Below are 20,106 nucleotides of genomic sequence, written 5' to 3' on the forward strand. Positions count from 1 at the left end.
AGAACATGCTTTCAATCCCTGTTCGCACATTTATAGAACAGAAGTGGCATGGTTGCCAACTTTTATGACATAATTTTCAAAAACTGAAGTTCATGTGTTCGATCCCTGTCCGTAACTGTTTTAAGAATTGCTGCTATCATTTCATTGTAGTTTCAATGGAGTGGTGTATATAAAAAGTATATTGAATTAATATTCCATTTTCTCAGTAAATGAAATGGGATGGAAGCTCAGAGGGGGAGTGCATGCTGTATATGTTTGAGGTCCTCTGTTCAATCCCAAGATTCTCCACTGAATTTATTTGTTTGCCAAATTCACAGTTACACAACTACTACTTTCCAGAATGTTGATATACATCCTTGAAAAGGTAGGCATGGTGGCCAAGTGGTAAGGCGTCGGTCTCGTAAACCGAAGATCATGGGTTCAAATCCCATCCGTGCCTTCATTAAAGACATCTGATACCATTGAAATGTACTCTCATTTGAGCACTGTAGAAAAAGCTAGTTTTTCAATGTGTTATCACAACTACTAGAGAAAGGGGATGTGTCTCTACGTTAGAGCCAATACTTAACATGTATGCGGTCCAAAGTTAATGCCCGACTTCTCTGCTGAGTTTATTTAGTTGTTAAATTAGCTTTTGCACAACTCCCACTTTCCAGAATGTTGACATTCTAAGAAGGAAATAGATGTGCTAAGTCATCTATTTTTGTAAACTGAAGCACATGGGTTCAATCCTTGTTCGATGTTTACGGAAGATAGCTGTTATTATGGAAATGTACTTTCATTAGAACAGTGTAAAGAAACAGTTAATTGTATTGATATGGCCACTGCGACCTGTATGCTCTAGTCGGCTGGCCCTCGTTACATATTCGTCACGCCAGACCCACTGGCTCCAGGTCATCTATAAGTCTATGCTAGGTCAAGCTCCGCCTTATCTCAGCTTACTGGTCACGATAACAACACCCACCCGTAGCACGCGCTCCAGCAGGTATATCTCACTGGTCATCCCCAAAACCAACACCTCCTTTGGCCGCCTTTCCTTCCAGTTCTCTGCTGCCAATGACTGGAACGAATTGCAAAAATCGCTGAAGCTGGATGGAGACTTATATTTCCCTCACTAACTTTAAACATCAGCTATCTGAGCAGCTAACCGATCACTGCAGCTGTAGATAGCCCATCTGTAAATAGCCCACCCAATCTACCTACCTCATCCCCATTTGGTTTTTATTTACTTTCTGCTCTTTTGCACACCAGTATTTCTACTTGCACATCATCATCTGCTCATCTATCACACCAGTGTTAATTTGCTAAATTGTAATTCATTCGCTACTATGGCCTATTTATTGCCTTACCTCCTCACGACATTTGCAAACACTATGTATAGACATTCTTTTTTTTCTACTATTATGTAATTGACTGTACGTTTGTTTATTCTAAATGTGTAACTCTGTGTTGTTGTTTGTGTTGCACTGCTTTGCTTTATCTTAGCCAGGTAGTAGTTGTAAATGAGAACTTGTTCTCCACAAGCTTTCCGGGTAAATAAAGGTGAAATAATACAAAAAAAGAAACATTTTAATATTTCCCAGAAAGGGGATGTAGCTCAGTGGTAGAGCGCATGCTTTGCATGTATGAGGTCCTGGGTTCAATCCCCAGCTTCTCCAATTTACATTTTTGCATTGACCCAAAACCTACTTTCCAGAATGTTGAAATTCTTGGCAGGAAACAGAGATGTGCTAAATCATTTGGTCTTGTAATCTGAAGAACATGCTTTCAATCCCTGTTTGCACATTTATAGAACAGAAGTGGCATGGTTGCCAACTTTTATGACATAATTTTCAAAAACTGAAGTTCATGTGTTCGATCCCTGTCCGTAACTGTTTTAAGAATTGCTGCTATCATTTCATTGTAGTTTCAATGGAGTGGTGTATATAAAAAGTATATTGAATTAATATTCCATTTTCTCAGTAAATGAAATGGGATGGAAGCTCAGAGGGGGAGTGCATGCTGTATATGTTTGAGGTCCTCTGTTCAATCCCAAGATTCTCCACTGAATTTATTTGTTTGCCAAATTCACAGTTACACAACTACTACTTTCCAGAATGTTGATATACATCGTTGTATAGGTAGGCATGGTGGCCAAGTGGTAAGACGTCGGTCTCGTAAACCAAAGATCATGGGTTCAAATCCCATCCGTGCCTTCATGAAAGACATCTGATACCATTGAAATGTACTCTCATTGCAGCACTGTAGAAAAAGCAAGTTGTTCAATGTGGCATCACAACTACTAGAGAAAGGGGATGTGTCTCTACGTTAGAGCCAATACTTAACATGTATGCAGTCCAAAGTTAATCCCTGACTTCTCTGCCGAGTCTATTTAGTTGTTAAATTAGCTTTTGCACAACTCCCACTTTCCAGAATGTTGACATTCTAAGAAGGAAATAGATGTGCTAAGTCATCTATTTTTGTAAACTGAAGCACATGGGTTCAATCCTTGTTCGATGTTTACGGAAGATAGCTGTTATTATGGAAATGTACTTTCATTAGAACAGTGTAAAGAAACAGTTAATTGTATTGATATGGCCACTGCGACCTGTATGCTCTAGTCGGCTGGCCCTCGTTACATATTCGTCACGCCAGACCCACTGGCTCCAGGTCATCTATAAGTCTATGCTAGGTCAAGCTCCGCCTTATCTCAGCTTACTGGTCACGATAACAACACCCACCCGTAGCACGCGCTCCAGCAGGTATATCTCACTGGTCATCCCCAAAACCAACACCTCCTTTGGCCGCCTTTCCTTCCAGTTCTCTGCTGCCAATGACTGGAACGAATTGCAAAAATCGCTGAAGCTGGATGGAGACTTATATTTCCCTCACTAACTTTAAACATCAGCTATCTGAGCAGCTAACCGATCACTGCAGCTGTACATAGCCCATCTGTAAATAGCCCACCCAATCTACCTACCTCATCCCCATTTGGTTTTTATTTACTTTCTGCTCTTTTGCACACCAGTATTTCTACTTGGACATCATCATCTGCTCATCTATCACACCAGTGTTAATTTGCTAAATTGTAATTCATTCGCTACTATGGCCTATTTATTGCCTTACCTCCTCACGACATTTGCAAACACTATGTATAGACATTCTTTTTTTTCTACTATTATGTAATTGACTGTACGTTTGTTTATTCTAAATGTGTAACTCTGTGTTGTTGTTTGTGTTGCACTGCTTTGCTTTATCTTAGCCAGGTAGTAGTTGTAAATGAGAACTTGTTCTCCACAAGCTTTCCGGGTAAATAAAGGTGAAATAATACAAAAAAAGAAACATTTTAATATTTCCCAGAAAGGGGATGTAGCTCAGTGGTAGAGCGCATGCTTTGCATGTATGAGGTCCTGGGTTCAATCCCCAGCTTCTCCAATTTACATTTTTGCATTGACCCAAAACCTACTTTCTAGAATGTTGAAATTCTTAGCAGGAAACAGAGATGTGCTAAATCATTTGGTCTTGTAATCTGAAGAACATGCTTTCAATCCCTGTTCGCACATTTATAGAACAGAAGTGGCATGGTTGCCAACTTTTATGACATAATTTTCAAAAACTGATGTTCATGTGTTCGATCCCTGTCCGTAACTGTTTTAAGAATTGCTGCTATCATTTCATTGTAGTTTCAATGGAGTGGTGTATATAAAAAGTATATTGAATTAATATTCCATTTTCTCAGTAAATGAAATGGGATGGAAGCTCAGAGGGGGAGTGCATGCTGTATATGTTTGAGGTCCTCTGTTCAATCCCAAGATTCTCCACTGAATTTATTTGTTTGCCAAATTCACAGTTACACAACTACTACTTTCCAGAATGTTGATATACATCCTTGAAAAGGTAGGCATGGTGGCCAAGTGGTAAGGCGTCGGTCTCGTAAACCGAAGATCATGGGTTCAAATCCCATCCGTGCCTTCATTAAAGACATCTGATACCATTGAAATGTACTCTCATTTGAGCACTGTAGATAAAGCTAGTTTTTCAATGTGTTATCACAACTACTAGAGAAAGGGGATGTGTCTCTACGTTAGAGCCAATACTTAACATGTATGCGGTCCAAAGTTAATGCCCGACTTCTCTGCTGAGTTTATTTAGTTGTTAAATTAGCTTTTGCACAACTCCCACTTTCCAGAATGTTGACATTCTAAGAAGGAAATAGATGTGCTAAGTCATCTATTTTTGTAAACTGAAGCACATGGGTTCAATCCTTGTTCGATGTTTACGGAAGATAGCTGTTATTATGGAAATGTACTTTCATTAGAACAGTGTAAAGAAAGAGTTAATTGTATTGATATGGCCACTGCGACCTGTATGCTCTAGTCGGCTGGCCCTCGTTACATATTCGTCACGCCAGACCCACTGGCTCCAGGTCATCTATAAGTCTATGCTAGGTCAAGCTCCGCCTTATCTCAGCTTACTGGTCACGATAACAACACCCACCCGTAGCACGCGCTCCAGCAGGTATATCTCACTGGTCATCCCCAAAACCAACACCTCCTTTGGCCGCCTTTCCTTCCAGTTCTCTGCTGCCAATGACTGGAACGAATTGCAAAAATCGCTGAAGCTGGATGGAGACTTATATTTCCCTCACTAACTTTAAACATCAGCTATCTGAGCAGCTAACCGATCACTGCAGCTGTAGATAGCCCATCTGTAAATAGCCCACCCAATCTACCTACCTCATCCCCATTTGGTTTTTATTTACTTTCTGCTCTTTTGCACACCAGTATTTCTACTTGCACATCATCATCTGCTCATCTATCACACCAGTGTTAATTTGCTAAATTATAATTCATTCGCTACTATGGCCTATTTATCGCCTTACCTCCTCACGACATTTGCAAACACTATGTATAGACATTCTTTTTTTTCTACTATTATGTAATTGACTGTACGTTTGTTTATTCTAAATGTGTAACTCTGTGTTGTTGTTTGTGTTGCACTGCTTTGCTTTATCTTAGCCAGGTAGTAGTTGTAAATGAGAACTTGTTCTCCACAAGCTTTCCGGGTAAATAAAGGTGAAATAATACAAAAAAAGAAACATTTTAATATTTCCCAGAAAGGGGATGTAGCTCAGTGGTAGAGCGCATGCTTTGCATGTATGAGGTCCTGGGTTCAATCCCCAGCTTCTCCAATTTACATTTTTGCATTGACCCAAAACCTACTTTCCAGAATGTTGAAATTCTTAGCAGGAAACAGAGATGTGCTAAATCATTTGGTCTTGTAATCTGAAGAACATGCTTTCAATCCCTGTTCGCACATTTATAGAACAGAAGTGGCATGGTTGCCAACTTTTATGACATAATTTTCAAAAACTGAAGTTCATGTGTTCGATCCCTGTCCGTAACTGTTTTAAGAATTGCTGCTATCATTTCATTGTAGTTTCAATGGAGTGGTGTATATAAAAAGTATATTGAATTAATATTCCATTTTCTCAGTAAATGAAATGGGCTGGAAGCTCAGAGGGGGAGTGCATGCTGTATATGTTTGAGGTCCTCTGTTCAATCCCAAGATTCTCCACTGAATTTATTTGTTTGCCAAATTCACAGTTACACAACTACTACTTTCCAGAATGTTGATATACATCCTTGAAAAGGTAGGCATGGTGGCCAAGTGGTAAGGCGTCGGTCTCGTAAACCGAAGATCATGGGTTCAAATCCCATCCGTGCCTTCATTAAAGACATCTGATACCATTGAAATATACTCTCATTTGAGCACTGTAGATAAAGCTAGTTTTTCAATGTGTTATCACAACTACTAGAGAAAGGGGATGTGTCTCTACGTTAGAGCCAATACTTAACATGTATGCGGTCCAAAGTTAATGCCCGACTTCTCTGCTGAGTTTATTTAGTTGTTAAATTAGCTTTTGCACAACTCCCACTTTCCAGAATGTTGACATTCTAAGAAGGAAATAGATGTGCTAAGTCATCTATTTTTGTAAACTGAAGCACATGGGTTCAATCCTTGTTCGATGTTTACAGAAGATAACTGTTATTATGGAAATGTACTTTCATTAGAACAGTGTAAAGAAAGAGTTAATTGTATTGATATGGCCACTGCGACCTGTATGCTCTAGTCGGCTGGCCCTCGTTACATATTCGTCACGCCAGACCCACTGGCTCCAGGTCATCTATAAGTCTATGCTAGGTCAAGCTCCGCCTTATCTCAGCTTACTGGTCACGATAACAACACCCACCCGTAGCACGCGCTCCAGCAGGTATATCTCACTGGTCATCCCCAAAACCAACACCTCCTTTGGCCGCCTTTCCTTCCAGTTCTCTGCTGCCAATGACTGGAACGAATTGCAAAAATCGCTGAAGCTGGATGGAGACTTATATTTCCCTCACTAACTTTAAACATCAGCTATCTGAGCAGCTAACCGATCACTGCAGCTGTAGATAGCCCATCTGTAAATAGCCCACCCAATCTACCTACCTCATCCCCATTTGGTTTTTATTTACTTTCTGCTCTTTTGCACACCAGTATTTCTACTTGCACATCATCATCTGCTCATCTATCACACCAGTGTTAATTTGCTAAATTATAATTCATTCGCTACTATGGCCTATTTATCGCCTTACCTCCTCACGACATTTGCAAACACTATGTATAGACATTCTTTTTTTTCTACTATTATGTAATTGACTGTACGTTTGTTTATTCTAAATGTGTAACTCTGTGTTGTTGTTTGTGTTGCACTGCTTTGCTTTATCTTAGCCAGGTAGTAGTTGTAAATGAGAACTTGTTCTCCACAAGCTTTCCGGGTAAATAAAGGTGAAATAATACAAAAAAAGAAACATTTTAATATTTCCCAGAAAGGGGATGTAGCTCAGTGGTAGAGCGCATGCTTTGCATGTATGAGGTCCTGGGTTCAATCCCCAGCTTCTCCAATTTACATTTTTGCATTGACCCAAAACCTACTTTCCAGAATGTTGAAATTCTTAGCAGGAAACAGAGATGTGCTAAATCATTTGGTCTTGTAATCTGAAGAACATGCTTTCAATCCCTGTTTGCACATTTATAGAACAGAAGTGGCATGGTTGCCAACTTTTATGACATAATTTTCAAAAACTGAAGTTCATGTGTTCGATCCCTGTCCGTAACTGTTTTAAGAATTGCTGCTATCATTTCATTGTAGTTTCAATGGAGTGGTGTATATAAAAAGTATATTGAATTAATATTCCATTTTCTCAGTAAATGAAATGGGATGGAAGCTCAGAGGGGGAGTGCATGCTGTATATGTTTGAGGTCCTCTGTTCAATCCCAAGATTCTCCACTGAATTTATTTGTTTGCCAAATTCACAGTTACACAACTACTACTTTCCAGAATGTTGATATACATCGTTGTATAGGTAGGCATGGTGGCCAAGTGGTAAGACGTCGGTCTCGTAAACCAAAGATCATGGGTTCAAATCCCATCCGTGCCTTCATGAAAGACATCTGATACCATTGAAATGTACTCTCATTGCAGCACTGTAGAAAAAGCAAGTTGTTCAATGTGGCATCACAACTACTAGAGAAAGGGGATGTGTCTCTACGTTAGAGCCAATACTTAACATGCATGCAGTCCAAAGTTAATCCCTGACTTCTCTGCCGCGTGTATTTAGTTGTTAAATTAGCTTTTGCACAACTCCCACTTTCCAGAATGTTGACATTCTAAGAAGGAAATAGATGTGCTAAGTCATCTATTTTTGTCAACTGAAGCACATGGGTTCAATCCTTGTTCGATGTTTACGGAAGATAGCTGTTATTATGGAAATGTACTTTCATTAGAACAGTGTAAAGAAACAGTTAATTGTATTGATATGGCCACTGCGACCTGTATGCTCTAGTCGGCTGGCCCTCGTTACATATTCGTCACGCCAGACCCACTGGCTCCAGGTCATCTATAAGTCTATGCTAGGTCAAGCTCCGCCTTATCTCAGCTTACTGGTCACGATAACAACACCCACCCGTAGCACGCGCTCCAGCAGGTATATCTCACTGGTCATCCCCAAAACCAACACCTCCTTTGGCCGCCTTTCCTTCCAGTTCTCTGCTGCCAATGACTGGAACGAATTGCAAAAATCGCTGAAGCTGGATGGAGACTTATATTTCCCTCACTAACTTTAAACATCAGCTATCTGAGCAGCTAACCGATCACTGCAGCTGTACATAGCCCATCTGTAAATAGCCCACCCAATCTACCTACCTCATCCCCATTTGGTTTTTATTTACTTTCTGCTCTTTTGCACACCAGTATTTCTACTTGGACATCATCATCTGCTCATCTATCACACCAGTGTTAATTTGCTAAATTGTAATTCATTCGCTACTATGGCCTATTTATTGCCTTACCTCCTCACGACATTTGCAAACACTATGTATAGACATTCTTTTTTTTCTACTATTATGTAATTGACTGTACGTTTGTTTATTCTAAATGTGTAACTCTGTGTTGTTGTTTGTGTTGCACTGCTTTGCTTTATCTTAGCCAGGTAGTAGTTGTAAATGAGAACTTGTTCTCCACAAGCTTTCCGGGTAAATAAAGGTGAAATAATACAAAAAAAGAAACATTTTAATATTTCCCAGAAAGGGGATGTAGCTCAGTGGTAGAGCGCATGCTTTGCATGTATGAGGTCCTGGGTTCAATCCCCAGCTTCTCCAATTTACATTTTTGCATTGACCCAAAACCTACTTTCTAGAATGTTGAAATTCTTAGCAGGAAACAGAGATGTGCTAAATCATTTGGTCTTGTAATCTGAAGAACATGCTTTCAATCCCTGTTCGCACATTTATAGAACAGAAGTGGCATGGTTGCCAACTTTTATGACATAATTTTCAAAAACTGAAGTTCATGTGTTCGATCCCTGTCCGTAACTGTTTTAAGAATTGCTGCTATCATTTCATTGTAGTTTCAATGGAGTGGTGTATATAAAAAGTATATTGAATTAATATTCCATTTTCTCAGTAAATGAAATGGGATGGAAGCTCAGAGGGGGAGTGCATGCTGTATATGTTTGAGGTCCTCTGTTCAATCCCAAGATTCTCCACTGAATTTATTTGTTTGCCAAATTCACAGTTACACAACTACTACTTTCCAGAATGTTGATATACATCCTTGAAAAGGTAGGCATGGTGGCCAAGTGGTAAGGCGTCGGTCTCGTAAACCGAAGATCATGGGTTCAAATCCCATCCGTGCCTTCATTAAAGACATCTGATACCATTGAAATGTACTCTCATTTGAGCACTGTAGATAAAGCTAGTTTTTCAATGTGTTATCACAACTACTAGAGAAAGGGGATGTGTCTCTACGTTAGAGCCAATACTTAACATGTATGCGGTCCAAAGTTAATGCCCGACTTCTCTGCTGAGTTTATTTAGTTGTTAAATTAGCTTTTGCACAACTCCCACTTTCCAGAATGTTGACATTCTAAGAAGGAAATAGATGTGCTAAGTCATCTATTTTTGTAAACTGAAGCACATGGGTTCAATCCTTGTTCGATGTTTACGGAAGATAGCTGTTATTATGGAAATGTACTTTCATTAGAACAGTGTAAAGAAAGAGTTAATTGTATTGATATGGCCACTGCGACCTGTATGCTCTAGTCGGCTGGCCCTCGTTACATATTCGTCACGCCAGACCCACTGGCTCCAGGTCATCTATAAGTCTATGCTAGGTCAAGCTCCGCCTTATCTCAGCTTACTGGTCACGATAACAACACCCACCCGTAGCACGCGCTCCAGCAGGTATATCTCACTGGTCATCCCCAAAACCAACACCTCCTTTGGCCGCCTTTCCTTCCAGTTCTCTGCTGCCAATGACTGGAACGAATTGCAAAAATCGCTGAAGCTGGATGGAGACTTATATTTCCCTCACTAACTTTAAACATCAGCTATCTGAGCAGCTAACCGATCACTGCAGCTGTAGATAGCCCATCTGTAAATAGCCCACCCAATCTACCTACCTCATCCCCATTTGGTTTTTATTTACTTTCTGCTCTTTTGCACACCAGTATTTCTACTTGCACATCATCATCTGCTCATCTATCACACCAGTGTTAATTTGCTAAATTATAATTCATTCGCTACTATGGCCTATTTATCGCCTTACCTCCTCACGACATTTGCAAACACTATGTATAGACATTCTTTTTTTTCTACTATTATGTAATTGACTGTACGTTTGTTTATTCTAAATGTGTAACTCTGTGTTGTTGTTTGTGTTGCACTGCTTTGCTTTATCTTAGCCAGGTAGTAGTTGTAAATGAGAACTTGTTCTCCACAAGCTTTCCGGGTAAATAAAGGTGAAATAATACAAAAAAAGAAACATTTTAATATTTCCCAGAAAGGGGATGTAGCTCAGTGGTAGAGCGCATGCTTTGCATGTATGAGGTCCTGGGTTCAATCCCCAGCTTCTCCAATTTACATTTTTGCATTGACCCAAAACCTACTTTCCAGAATGTTGAAATTCTTAGCAGGAAACAGAGATGTGCTAAATCATTTGGTCTTGTAATCTGAAGAACATGCTTTCAATCCCTGTTCGCACATTTATAGAACAGAAGTGGCATGGTTGCCAACTTTTATGACATAATTTTCAAAAACTGAAGTTCATGTGTTCGATCCCTGTCCGTAACTGTTTTAAGAATTGCTGCTATCATTTCATTGTAGTTTCAATGGAGTGGTGTATATAAAAAGTATATTGAATTAATATTCCATTTTCTCAGTAAATGAAATGGGCTGGAAGCTCAGAGGGGGAGTGCATGCTGTATATGTTTGAGGTCCTCTGTTCAATCCCAAGATTCTCCACTGAATTTATTTGTTTGCCAAATTCACAGTTACACAACTACTACTTTCCAGAATGTTGATATACATCCTTGAAAAGGTAGGCATGGTGGCCAAGTGGTAAGGCGTCGGTCTCGTAAACCGAAGATCATGGGTTCAAATCCCATCCGTGCCTTCATTAAAGACATCTGATACCATTGAAATATACTCTCATTTGAGCACTGTAGATAAAGCTAGTTTTTCAATGTGTTATCACAACTACTAGAGAAAGGGGATGTGTCTCTACGTTAGAGCCAATACTTAACATGTATGCGGTCCAAAGTTAATGCCCGACTTCTCTGCTGAGTTTATTTAGTTGTTAAATTAGCTTTTGCACAACTCCCACTTTCCAGAATGTTGACATTCTAAGAAGGAAATAGATGTGCTAAGTCATCTATTTTTGTAAACTGAAGCACATGGGTTCAATCCTTGTTCGATGTTTACGGAAGATAGCTGTTATTATGGAAATGTACTTTCATTAGAACAGTGTAAAGAAAGAGTTAATTGTATTGATATGGCCACTGCGACCTGTATGCTCTAGTCGGCTGGCCCTCGTTACATATTCGTCACGCCAGACCCACTGGCTCCAGGTCATCTATAAGTCTATGCTAGGTCAAGCTCCGCCTTATCTCAGCTTACTGGTCACGATAACAACACCCACCCGTAGCACGCGCTCCAGCAGGTATATCTCACTGGTCATCCCCAAAACCAACACCTCCTTTGGCCGCCTTTCCTTCCAGTTCTCTGCTGCCAATGACTGGAACGAATTGCAAAAATCGCTGAAGCTGGATGGAGACTTATATTTCCCTCACTAACTTTAAACATCAGCTATCTGAGCAGCTAACCGATCACTGCAGCTGTAGATAGCCCATCTGTAAATAGCCCACCCAATCTACCTACCTCATCCCCATTTGGTTTTTATTTACTTTCTGCTCTTTTGCACACCAGTATTTCTACTTGCACATCATCATCTGCTCATCTATCACACCAGTGTTAATTTGCTAAATTATAATTCATTCGCTACTATGGCCTATTTATCGCCTTACCTCCTCACGACATTTGCAAACACTATGTATAGACATTCTTTTTTTTCTACTATTATGTAATTGACTGTACGTTTGTTTATTCTAAATGTGTAACTCTGTGTTGTTGTTTGTGTTGCACTGCTTTGCTTTATCTTAGCCAGGTAGTAGTTGTAAATGAGAACTTGTTCTCCACAAGCTTTCCGGGTAAATAAAGGTGAAATAATACAAAAAAAGAAACATTTTAATATTTCCCAGAAAGGGGATGTAGCTCAGTGGTAGAGCGCATGCTTTGCATGTATGAGGTCCTGGGTTCAATCCCCAGCTTCTCCAATTTACATTTTTGCATTGACCCAAAACCTACTTTCCAGAATGTTGAAATTCTTAGCAGGAAACAGAGATGTGCTAAATCATTTGGTCTTGTAATCTGAAGAACATGCTTTCAATCCCTGTTCGCACATTTATAGAACAGAAGTGGCATGGTTGCCAACTTTTATGACATAATTTTCAAAAACTGAAGTTCATGTGTTCGATCCCTGTCCGTAACTGTTTTAAGAATTGCTGCTATCATTTCATTGTAGTTTCAATGGAGTGGTGTATATAAAAAGTATATTGAATTAATATTCCATTTTCTCAGTAAATGAAATGGGATGGAAGCTCAGAGGGGGAGTGCATGCTGTATATGTTTGAGGTCCTCTGTTCAATCCCAAGATTCTCCACTGAATTTATTTGTTTGCCAAATTCACAGTTACACAACTACTACTTTCCAGAATGTTGATATACATCGTTGTAAAGGTAGGCATGGTGGCCAAGTGGTAAGGCGTCGGTCTCGTAAACCGAAGATCATGTGTTCAAATCCCATCCGTGCCTTCATGAAAGACATCTGATACCATTGAAATGTACTCTCATTGGAGCACTGTAGAAAAAGCAAGTTGTTCAATGTGGCATCACAACTACTAGAGAAAGGGGATGTGTCTCTACGTTAGAGCCAATACTTAACATGTATGCAGTCCAAAGTTAATCCCTGACTTCTCTGCCGAGTCTATTTAGTTGTTAAATTAGCTTTTGCACAACTCCCACTTTCCAGAATGTTGACATTCTAAGAAGGAAATAGATGTGCTAAGTCATCTATTTTTGTAAACTGAAGCACATGGGTTCAATCCTTGTTCGATGTTTACGGAAGATAGCTGTTATTATGGAAATGTACTTTCATTAGAACAGTGTAAAGAAACAGTTAATTGTATTGATATGGCCACTGCGACCTGTATGCTCTAGTCGGCTGGCCCTCGTTACATATTCGTCACGCCAGACCCACTGGCTCCAGGTCATCTATAAGTCTATGCTAGGTCAAGCTCCGCCTTATCTCAGCTTACTGGTCACGATAACAACACCCACCCGTAGCACGCGCTCCAGCAGGTATATCTCACTGGTCATCCCCAAAACCAACGCCTCCTTTGGCCTCCTTTCCTTCCAGTTCTCTGCTGCCAATGACTGGAACTAATTGCAAAAATCGCTGAAGCTGGATGGAGACTTATATTTCCCTCACTAACTTTAAACATCAGCTATCTGAGCAGCTAACCGATCACTGCAGCTGTAGATAGCCCATCTGTAAATAGCCCACCCAATCTACCTACCTCATCCCCATTTGGTTTTTATTTACTTTCTGCTCTTTTGCACACCAGTATTTCTACTTGCACATCATCATCTGCTCATCTATCACACCAGTGTTAATTTGCTAAATTATAATTCATTCGCTACTATGGCCTATTTATCGCCTTACCTCCTCACGACATTTGCAAACACTATGTATAGACATTCTTTTTTTTCTACTATTATGTAATTGACTGTACGTTTGTTTATTCTAAATGTGTAACTCTGTGTTGTTGTTTGTGTTGCACTGCTTTGCTTTATCTTAGCCAGGTAGTAGTTGTAAATGAGAACTTGTTCTCCACAAGCTTTCCGGGTAAATAAAGGTGAAATAATACAAAAAAAGAAACATTTTAATATTTCCCAGAAAGGGGATGTAGCTCAGTGGTAGAGCGCATGCTTTGCATGTATGAGGTCCTGGGTTCAATCCCCAGCTTCTCCAATTTACATTTTTGCATTGACCCAAAACCTACTTTCCAGAATGTTGAAATTCTTAGCAGGAAACAGAGATGTGCTAAATCATTTGGTCTTGTAATCTGAAGAACATGCTTTCAATCCCTGTTCGCACATTTATAGAACAGAAGTGGCATGGTTGCCAACTTTTATGACATAATTTTCAAAAACTGAAGTTCATGTGTTCGATCCCTGTCCGTAACTGTTTTAAGAATTGCTGCTATCATTTCATTGTAGTTTCAATGGAGTGGTGTATATAAAAAGTATATTGAATTAATATTCCATTTTCTCAGTAAATGAAATGGGATGGAAGCTCAGAGGGGGAGTGCATGCTGTATATGTTTGAGGTCCTCTGTTCAATCCCAAGATTCTCCACTGAATTTATTTGTTTGCCAAATTCACAGTTACACAACTACTACTTTCCAGAATGTTGATATACATCGTTGTAAAGGTAGGCATGGTGGCCAAGTGGTAAGGCGTCGGTCTCGTAAACCGAAGATCATGTGTTCAAATCCCATCCGTGCCTTCATGAAAGACATCTGATACCATTGAAATGTACTCTCATTGGAGCACTGTAGAAAAAGCAAGTTGTTCAATGTGGCATCACAACTACTAGAGAAAGGGGATGTGTCTCTACGTTAGAGCCAATACTTAACATGTATGCGGTCCAAAGTTAATCCCTGACTTCTCTGCTGAGTCTATTTAGTTGTTAAATTAGCTTTTGCACAACTCCCACTTTCCAGAATGTTGACATTCTAAGAAGGAAATAGATGTGCTAAGTCATCTATTTTTGTAAACTGAAGCACATGGGTTCAATCCTTGTTCGATGTTTACGGAAGATAGCTGTTATTATGGAAATGTACTTTCATTAGAACAGTGTAAAGAAACAGTTAATTGTATTGATATGGCCACTGCGACCTGTATGCTCTAGTCGGCTGGCCCTCGTTACATATTCGTCACGCCAGACCCACTGGCTCCAGGTCATCTATAAGTCTATGCTAGGTCAAGCTCCGCCTTATCTCAGCTTACTGGTCACGATAACAACACCCACCCGTAGCACGCGCTCCAGCAGGTATATCTCACTGGTCATCCCCAAAACCAACGCCTCCTTTGGCCTCCTTTCCTTCCAGTTCTCTGCTGCCAATGACTGGAACTAATTGCAAAAATCGCTGAAGCTGGATGGAGACTTATATTTCCCTCACTAACTTTAAACATCAGCTATCTGAGCAGCTAACCGATCACTGCAGCTGTAGATAGCCCATCTGTAAATAGCCCACCCAATCTACCTACTTCATCCCCATTTGGTTTTTATTTACTTTCTGCTCTTTTGCACACCAGTATTTCTACTTGCACATCATCATCTGCTCATCTATCACACCAGTGTTAATTTGCTAAATTATAATTCATTCGCTAATATGGCATATTTATTGCCTTACCTCCTCACGACATTTGCAAACACTATGTATAGACATTCTTTTTTTTCTACTATTATGTAATTGACTGTACGTTTGTTTATTCTAAATGTGTAACTCTGTGTTGTTGTTTGTGTTGCACTGCTTTGCTTTATCTTAGCCAGGTAGTAGTTGTAAATGAGAACTTGTTCTCCACAAGCTTTCCGGGTAAATAAAGGTAAAATAATACAAAAAAAGAAACATTTTAATATTTCCCACAAAGGGGATGTAGCTCAGTGGTAGAGCGCATGCTTTGCATGTATGAGGTCCTGGGTTCAATCCCCAGCTTCTTCAACTTACATATTTGCATTGACCCAAAACCTGCTTTCCAGAATGTTGAAATTCTTGGCAGGAAACAGAGATGTGCTAAATCATTTGGTCTTGTATTCTGAAGAACATGCTTTCAATCCCTGTTCGCACATTTATAGAACAGAAGTGGCATGGTTGCCAACTTTTATGACATAATTTTCAAAAACTGAAGTTCATGTGTTCGATCCCTGTCCGTAACTGTTTTAAGAATTGCTGCTATCATTTCATTGTAGTTTCAATGGAGTGGTGTATATAAAAAGTATATTGAATTAATATTCCATTTTCTCAGTAAATGAAATGGGATGGAAGCTCAGAGGGGGAGTGCATGCTGTATATGTTTGAGGTCCTCTGTTCAATCCCAAGATTCTCCACTGAATTTATTTGTTTGCCAAATTCACAGTTACACAACTACTACTTTCCAGAATGTTGATATACATCGTTGTATAGGTAGGCATGGTGGCCAAGTGGTAAGACGTCGGTCTCGTAAGCCAAAGATCATGGGTTCAAATCCCATCCGTGCCTTCATGAAAGACATCTGATACCATTGAAATGTACTCTCATTGCAGCACTGTAGAAAAAGCAAGTTGTTCAATGTGGCATCGCAACTACTAGAGAAAGGGGATGTGTCTCTACGTTAGAGCCAATACTTAACATGTATGCGGTCCAAAGTTAATGCCCGACTTCTCTGCTGAGTTTATTTAGTTGTTAAATTAGCTTTTGCACAACTCCCACTTTCCAGAATGTTGACATTCTAAGAAGGAAATAGATGTGCTAAGTCATCTATTTTTGTAAACTGAAGCACATGGGTTCAATCCTTGTTCGATGTTTACGGAAGATAGCTGTTATTATGGAAATGTACTTTCATTAGAACAGTGTAAAGAAAGAGTTAATTGTATTGATATGGCCACTGCGACCTGTATGCTCTAGTCGGCTGGCCCTCGTTACATATTCGTCACGCCAGACCCACTGGCTCCAGGTCATCTATAAGTCTATGCTAGGTCAAGCTCCGCCTTATCTCAGCTTACTGGTCACGATAACAACACCCACCCGTAGCACGCGCTCCAGCAGGTATATCTCACTGGTCATCCCCAAAACCAACACCTCCTTTGGCCGCCTTTCCTTCCAGTTCTCTGCTGCCAATGACTGGAACGAATTGCAAAAATCGCTGAAGCTGGATGGAGACTTATATTTCCCTCACTAACTTTAAACATCAGCTATCTGAGCAGCTAACCGATCACTGCAGCTGTAGATAGCCCATCTGTAAATAGCCCACCCAATCTACCTACCTCATCCCCATTTGGTTTTTATTTACTTTCTGCTCTTTTGCACACCAGTATTTCTACTTGCACATCATCATCTGCTCATCTATCACACCAGTGTTAATTTGCTAAATTATAATTCATTCGCTACTATGGCCTATTTATCGCCTTACCTCCTCACGACATTTGCAAACACTATGTATAGACATTCTTTTTTTTCTACTATTATGTAATTGACTGTACGTTTGTTTATTCTAAATGTGTAACTCTGTGTTGTTGTTTGTGTTGCACTGCTTTGCTTTATCTTAGCCAGGTAGTAGTTGTAAATGAGAACTTGTTCTCCACAAGCTTTCCGGGTAAATAAAGGTGAAATAATACAAAAAAAGAAACATTTTAATATTTCCCAGAAAGGGGATGTAGCTCAGTGGTAGAGCGCATGCTTTGCATGTATGAGGTCCTGGGTTCAATCCCCAGCTTCTCCAATTTACATTTTTGCATTGACCCAAAACCTACTTTCCAGAATGTTGAAATTCTTAGCAGGAAACAGAGATGTGCTAAATCATTTGGTCTTGTAATCTGAAGAACATGCTTTCAATCCCTGTTCGCACATTTATAGAACAGAAGTGGCATGGTTGCCAACTTTTATGACATAATTTTCAAAAACTGAAGTTCATGTGTTCGATCCCTGTCCGTAACTGTTTTAAGAATTGCTGCTATCATTTCATTGTAGTTTCAATGGAGTGGTGTATATAAAAAGTATATTGAATTAATATTCCATTTTCTCAGTAAATGAAATGGGCTGGAAGCTCAGAGGGGGAGTGCATGCTGTATATGTTTGAGGTCCTCTGTTCAATCCCAAGATTCTCCACTGAATTTATTTGTTTGCCAAATTCACAGTTACACAACTACTACTTTCCAGAATGTTGATATACATCCTTGAAAAGGTAGGCATGGTGGCCAAGTGGTAAGGCGTCGGTCTCGTAAACCGAAGATCATGGGTTCAAATCCCATCCGTGCCTTCATTAAAGACATCTGATACCATTGAAATATACTCTCATTTGAGCACTGTAGATAAAGCTAGTTTTTCAATGTGTTATCACAACTACTAGAGAAAGGGGATGTGTCTCTACGTTAGAGCCAATACTTAACATGTATGCGGTCCAAAGTTAATGCCCGACTTCTCTGCTGAGTTTATTTAGTTGTTAAATTAGCTTTTGCACAACTCCCACTTTCCAGAATGTTGACATTCTAAGAAGGAAATAGATGTGCTAAGTCATCTATTTTTGTAAACTGAAGCACATGGGTTCAATCCTTGTTCGATGTTTACGGAAGATAGCTGTTATTATGGAAATGTACTTTCATTAGAACAGTGTAAAGAAAGAGTTAATTGTATTGATATGGCCACTGCGACCTGTATGCTCTAGTCGGCTGGCCCTCGTTACATATTCGTCACGCCAGACCCACTGGCTCCAGGTCATCTATAAGTCTATGCTAGGTCAAGCTCCGCCTTATCTCAGCTTACTGGTCACGATAACAACACCCACCCGTAGCACGCGCTCCAGCAGGTATATCTCACTGGTCATCCCCAAAACCAACACCTCCTTTGGCCGCCTTTCCTTCCAGTTCTCTGCTGCCAATGACTGGAACGAATTGCAAAAATCGCTGAAGCTGGATGGAGACTTATATTTCCCTCACTAACTTTAAACATCAGCTATCTGAGCAGCTAACCGATCACTGCAGCTGTAGATAGCCCATCTGTAAATAGCCCACCCAATCTACCTACCTCATCCCCATTTGGTTTTTATTTACTTTCTGCTCTTTTGCACACCAGTATTTCTACTTGCACATCATCATCTGCTCATCTATCACACCAGTGTTAATTTGCTAAATTATAATTCATTCGCTACTATGGCCTATTTATCGCCTTACCTCCTCACGACATTTGCAAACACTATGTATAGACATTCTTTTTTTTCTACTATTATGTAATTGACTGTACGTTTGTTTATTCTAAATGTGTAACTCTGTGTTGTTGTTTGTGTTGCACTGCTTTGCTTTATCTTAGCCAGGTAGTAGTTGTAAATGAGAACTTGTTCTCCACAAGCTTTCCGGGTAAATAAAGGTGAAATAATACAAAAAAAGAAACATTTTAATATTTCCCAGAAAGGGGATGTAGCTCAGTGGTAGAGCGCATGCTTTGCATGTATGAGGTCCTGGGTTCAATCCCCAGCTTCTCCAATTTACATTTTTGCATTGACCCAAAACCTACTTTCCAGAATGTTGAAATTCTTAGCAGGAAACAGAGATGTGCTAAATCATTTGGTCTTGTAATCTGAAGAACATGCTTTCAATCCCTGTTCGCACATTTATAGAACAGAAGTGGCATGGTTGCCAACTTTTATGACATAATTTTCAAAAACTGAAGTTCATGTGTTCGATCCCTGTCCGTAACTGTTTTAAGAATTGCTGCTATCATTTCATTGTAGTTTCAATGGAGTGGTGTATATAAAAAGTATATTGAATTAATATTCCATTTTCTCAGTAAATGAAATGGGATGGAAGCTCAGAGGGGGAGTGCATGCTGTATATGTTTGAGGTCCTCTGTTCAATCCCAAGATTCTCCACTGAATTTATTTGTTTGCCAAATTCACAGTTACACAACTACTACTTTCCAGAATGTTGATATACATCGTTGTATAGGTAGGCATGGTGGCCAAGTGGTAAGGCGTCGATCTCGTAAACCGAAGATCATGTGTTCAAATCCCATCCGTGCCTTCATGAAAGACATCTGATACCATTGAAATGTACTCTCATTGGAGCACTGTAGAAAAAGCAAGTTGTTCAATGTGGCATCACAACTACTAGAGAAAGGGGATGTGTCTCTACGTTAGAGCCAATACTTAACATGTATGCGGTCCAAAGTTAATCCCTGACTTCTCTGCTGAGTCTATTTAGTTGTTAAATTAGCTTTTGCACAACTCCCACTTTCCAGAATGTTGACATTCTAAGAAGGAAATAGATGTGCTAAGTCATCTATTTTTGTAAACTGAAGCACATGGGTTCAATCCTTGTTCGATGTTTACGGAAGATAGCTGTTATTATGGAAATGTACTTTCATTAGAACAG

At 39.7% G+C, this 20,106-nt stretch overlaps 23 non-coding genes across 23 annotated transcripts; all 23 read left to right on the forward strand.

The window, feature by feature from the left end:
* The first annotated feature begins 367 nt into the window (after positions 1-367).
* On the forward strand, positions 368-439 carry trnat-cgu (transfer RNA threonine (anticodon CGU)). Its single transcript has one exon. It is a non-coding gene; the product is annotated as a tRNA-Thr (tRNA).
* A 1,147-nt stretch (positions 440-1,586) lies between these two features.
* trnaa-ugc (transfer RNA alanine (anticodon UGC)) lies at positions 1,587-1,658 on the forward strand. Its single transcript has one exon. It is a non-coding gene; the product is annotated as a tRNA-Ala (tRNA).
* A 465-nt stretch (positions 1,659-2,123) lies between these two features.
* trnat-cgu (transfer RNA threonine (anticodon CGU)) lies at positions 2,124-2,195 on the forward strand. The gene has a single exon. It is a non-coding gene; the product is annotated as a tRNA-Thr (tRNA).
* A 1,147-nt stretch (positions 2,196-3,342) lies between these two features.
* Positions 3,343-3,414, forward strand: trnaa-ugc (transfer RNA alanine (anticodon UGC)). The gene has a single exon. It is a non-coding gene; the product is annotated as a tRNA-Ala (tRNA).
* A 465-nt stretch (positions 3,415-3,879) lies between these two features.
* Positions 3,880-3,951, forward strand: trnat-cgu (transfer RNA threonine (anticodon CGU)). Its single transcript has one exon. It is a non-coding gene; the product is annotated as a tRNA-Thr (tRNA).
* A 1,147-nt stretch (positions 3,952-5,098) lies between these two features.
* Positions 5,099-5,170, forward strand: trnaa-ugc (transfer RNA alanine (anticodon UGC)). The gene has a single exon. It is a non-coding gene; the product is annotated as a tRNA-Ala (tRNA).
* A 465-nt stretch (positions 5,171-5,635) lies between these two features.
* trnat-cgu (transfer RNA threonine (anticodon CGU)) lies at positions 5,636-5,707 on the forward strand. Its single transcript has one exon. It is a non-coding gene; the product is annotated as a tRNA-Thr (tRNA).
* Positions 5,708-6,854: 1,147 nt separating this feature from the next.
* trnaa-ugc (transfer RNA alanine (anticodon UGC)) lies at positions 6,855-6,926 on the forward strand. Its single transcript has one exon. It is a non-coding gene; the product is annotated as a tRNA-Ala (tRNA).
* Positions 6,927-7,391: 465 nt separating this feature from the next.
* trnat-cgu (transfer RNA threonine (anticodon CGU)) lies at positions 7,392-7,463 on the forward strand. Its single transcript has one exon. It is a non-coding gene; the product is annotated as a tRNA-Thr (tRNA).
* Positions 7,464-8,610: 1,147 nt separating this feature from the next.
* trnaa-ugc (transfer RNA alanine (anticodon UGC)) lies at positions 8,611-8,682 on the forward strand. The gene has a single exon. It is a non-coding gene; the product is annotated as a tRNA-Ala (tRNA).
* A 465-nt stretch (positions 8,683-9,147) lies between these two features.
* trnat-cgu (transfer RNA threonine (anticodon CGU)) lies at positions 9,148-9,219 on the forward strand. Its single transcript has one exon. It is a non-coding gene; the product is annotated as a tRNA-Thr (tRNA).
* Positions 9,220-10,366: 1,147 nt separating this feature from the next.
* trnaa-ugc (transfer RNA alanine (anticodon UGC)) lies at positions 10,367-10,438 on the forward strand. The gene has a single exon. It is a non-coding gene; the product is annotated as a tRNA-Ala (tRNA).
* Positions 10,439-10,903: 465 nt separating this feature from the next.
* On the forward strand, positions 10,904-10,975 carry trnat-cgu (transfer RNA threonine (anticodon CGU)). The gene has a single exon. It is a non-coding gene; the product is annotated as a tRNA-Thr (tRNA).
* Positions 10,976-12,122: 1,147 nt separating this feature from the next.
* trnaa-ugc (transfer RNA alanine (anticodon UGC)) lies at positions 12,123-12,194 on the forward strand. Its single transcript has one exon. It is a non-coding gene; the product is annotated as a tRNA-Ala (tRNA).
* Positions 12,195-12,659: 465 nt separating this feature from the next.
* On the forward strand, positions 12,660-12,731 carry trnat-cgu (transfer RNA threonine (anticodon CGU)). Its single transcript has one exon. It is a non-coding gene; the product is annotated as a tRNA-Thr (tRNA).
* Positions 12,732-13,878: 1,147 nt separating this feature from the next.
* On the forward strand, positions 13,879-13,950 carry trnaa-ugc (transfer RNA alanine (anticodon UGC)). The gene has a single exon. It is a non-coding gene; the product is annotated as a tRNA-Ala (tRNA).
* Positions 13,951-14,415: 465 nt separating this feature from the next.
* On the forward strand, positions 14,416-14,487 carry trnat-cgu (transfer RNA threonine (anticodon CGU)). The gene has a single exon. It is a non-coding gene; the product is annotated as a tRNA-Thr (tRNA).
* A 1,147-nt stretch (positions 14,488-15,634) lies between these two features.
* On the forward strand, positions 15,635-15,706 carry trnaa-ugc (transfer RNA alanine (anticodon UGC)). Its single transcript has one exon. It is a non-coding gene; the product is annotated as a tRNA-Ala (tRNA).
* A 465-nt stretch (positions 15,707-16,171) lies between these two features.
* On the forward strand, positions 16,172-16,243 carry trnat-cgu (transfer RNA threonine (anticodon CGU)). The gene has a single exon. It is a non-coding gene; the product is annotated as a tRNA-Thr (tRNA).
* Positions 16,244-17,390: 1,147 nt separating this feature from the next.
* trnaa-ugc (transfer RNA alanine (anticodon UGC)) lies at positions 17,391-17,462 on the forward strand. The gene has a single exon. It is a non-coding gene; the product is annotated as a tRNA-Ala (tRNA).
* Positions 17,463-17,927: 465 nt separating this feature from the next.
* Positions 17,928-17,999, forward strand: trnat-cgu (transfer RNA threonine (anticodon CGU)). The gene has a single exon. It is a non-coding gene; the product is annotated as a tRNA-Thr (tRNA).
* A 1,147-nt stretch (positions 18,000-19,146) lies between these two features.
* trnaa-ugc (transfer RNA alanine (anticodon UGC)) lies at positions 19,147-19,218 on the forward strand. Its single transcript has one exon. It is a non-coding gene; the product is annotated as a tRNA-Ala (tRNA).
* A 465-nt stretch (positions 19,219-19,683) lies between these two features.
* Positions 19,684-19,755, forward strand: trnat-cgu (transfer RNA threonine (anticodon CGU)). The gene has a single exon. It is a non-coding gene; the product is annotated as a tRNA-Thr (tRNA).
* Positions 19,756-20,106: the final 351 nt, after the last annotated feature.

The sequence above is a fragment of the Salvelinus fontinalis genome, unplaced genomic scaffold (assembly GCF_029448725.1).
Source record: "Salvelinus fontinalis isolate EN_2023a unplaced genomic scaffold, ASM2944872v1 scaffold_0869, whole genome shotgun sequence".
In the NCBI taxonomy this organism is placed as follows: Eukaryota; Metazoa; Chordata; class Actinopteri; order Salmoniformes; family Salmonidae; genus Salvelinus; species Salvelinus fontinalis.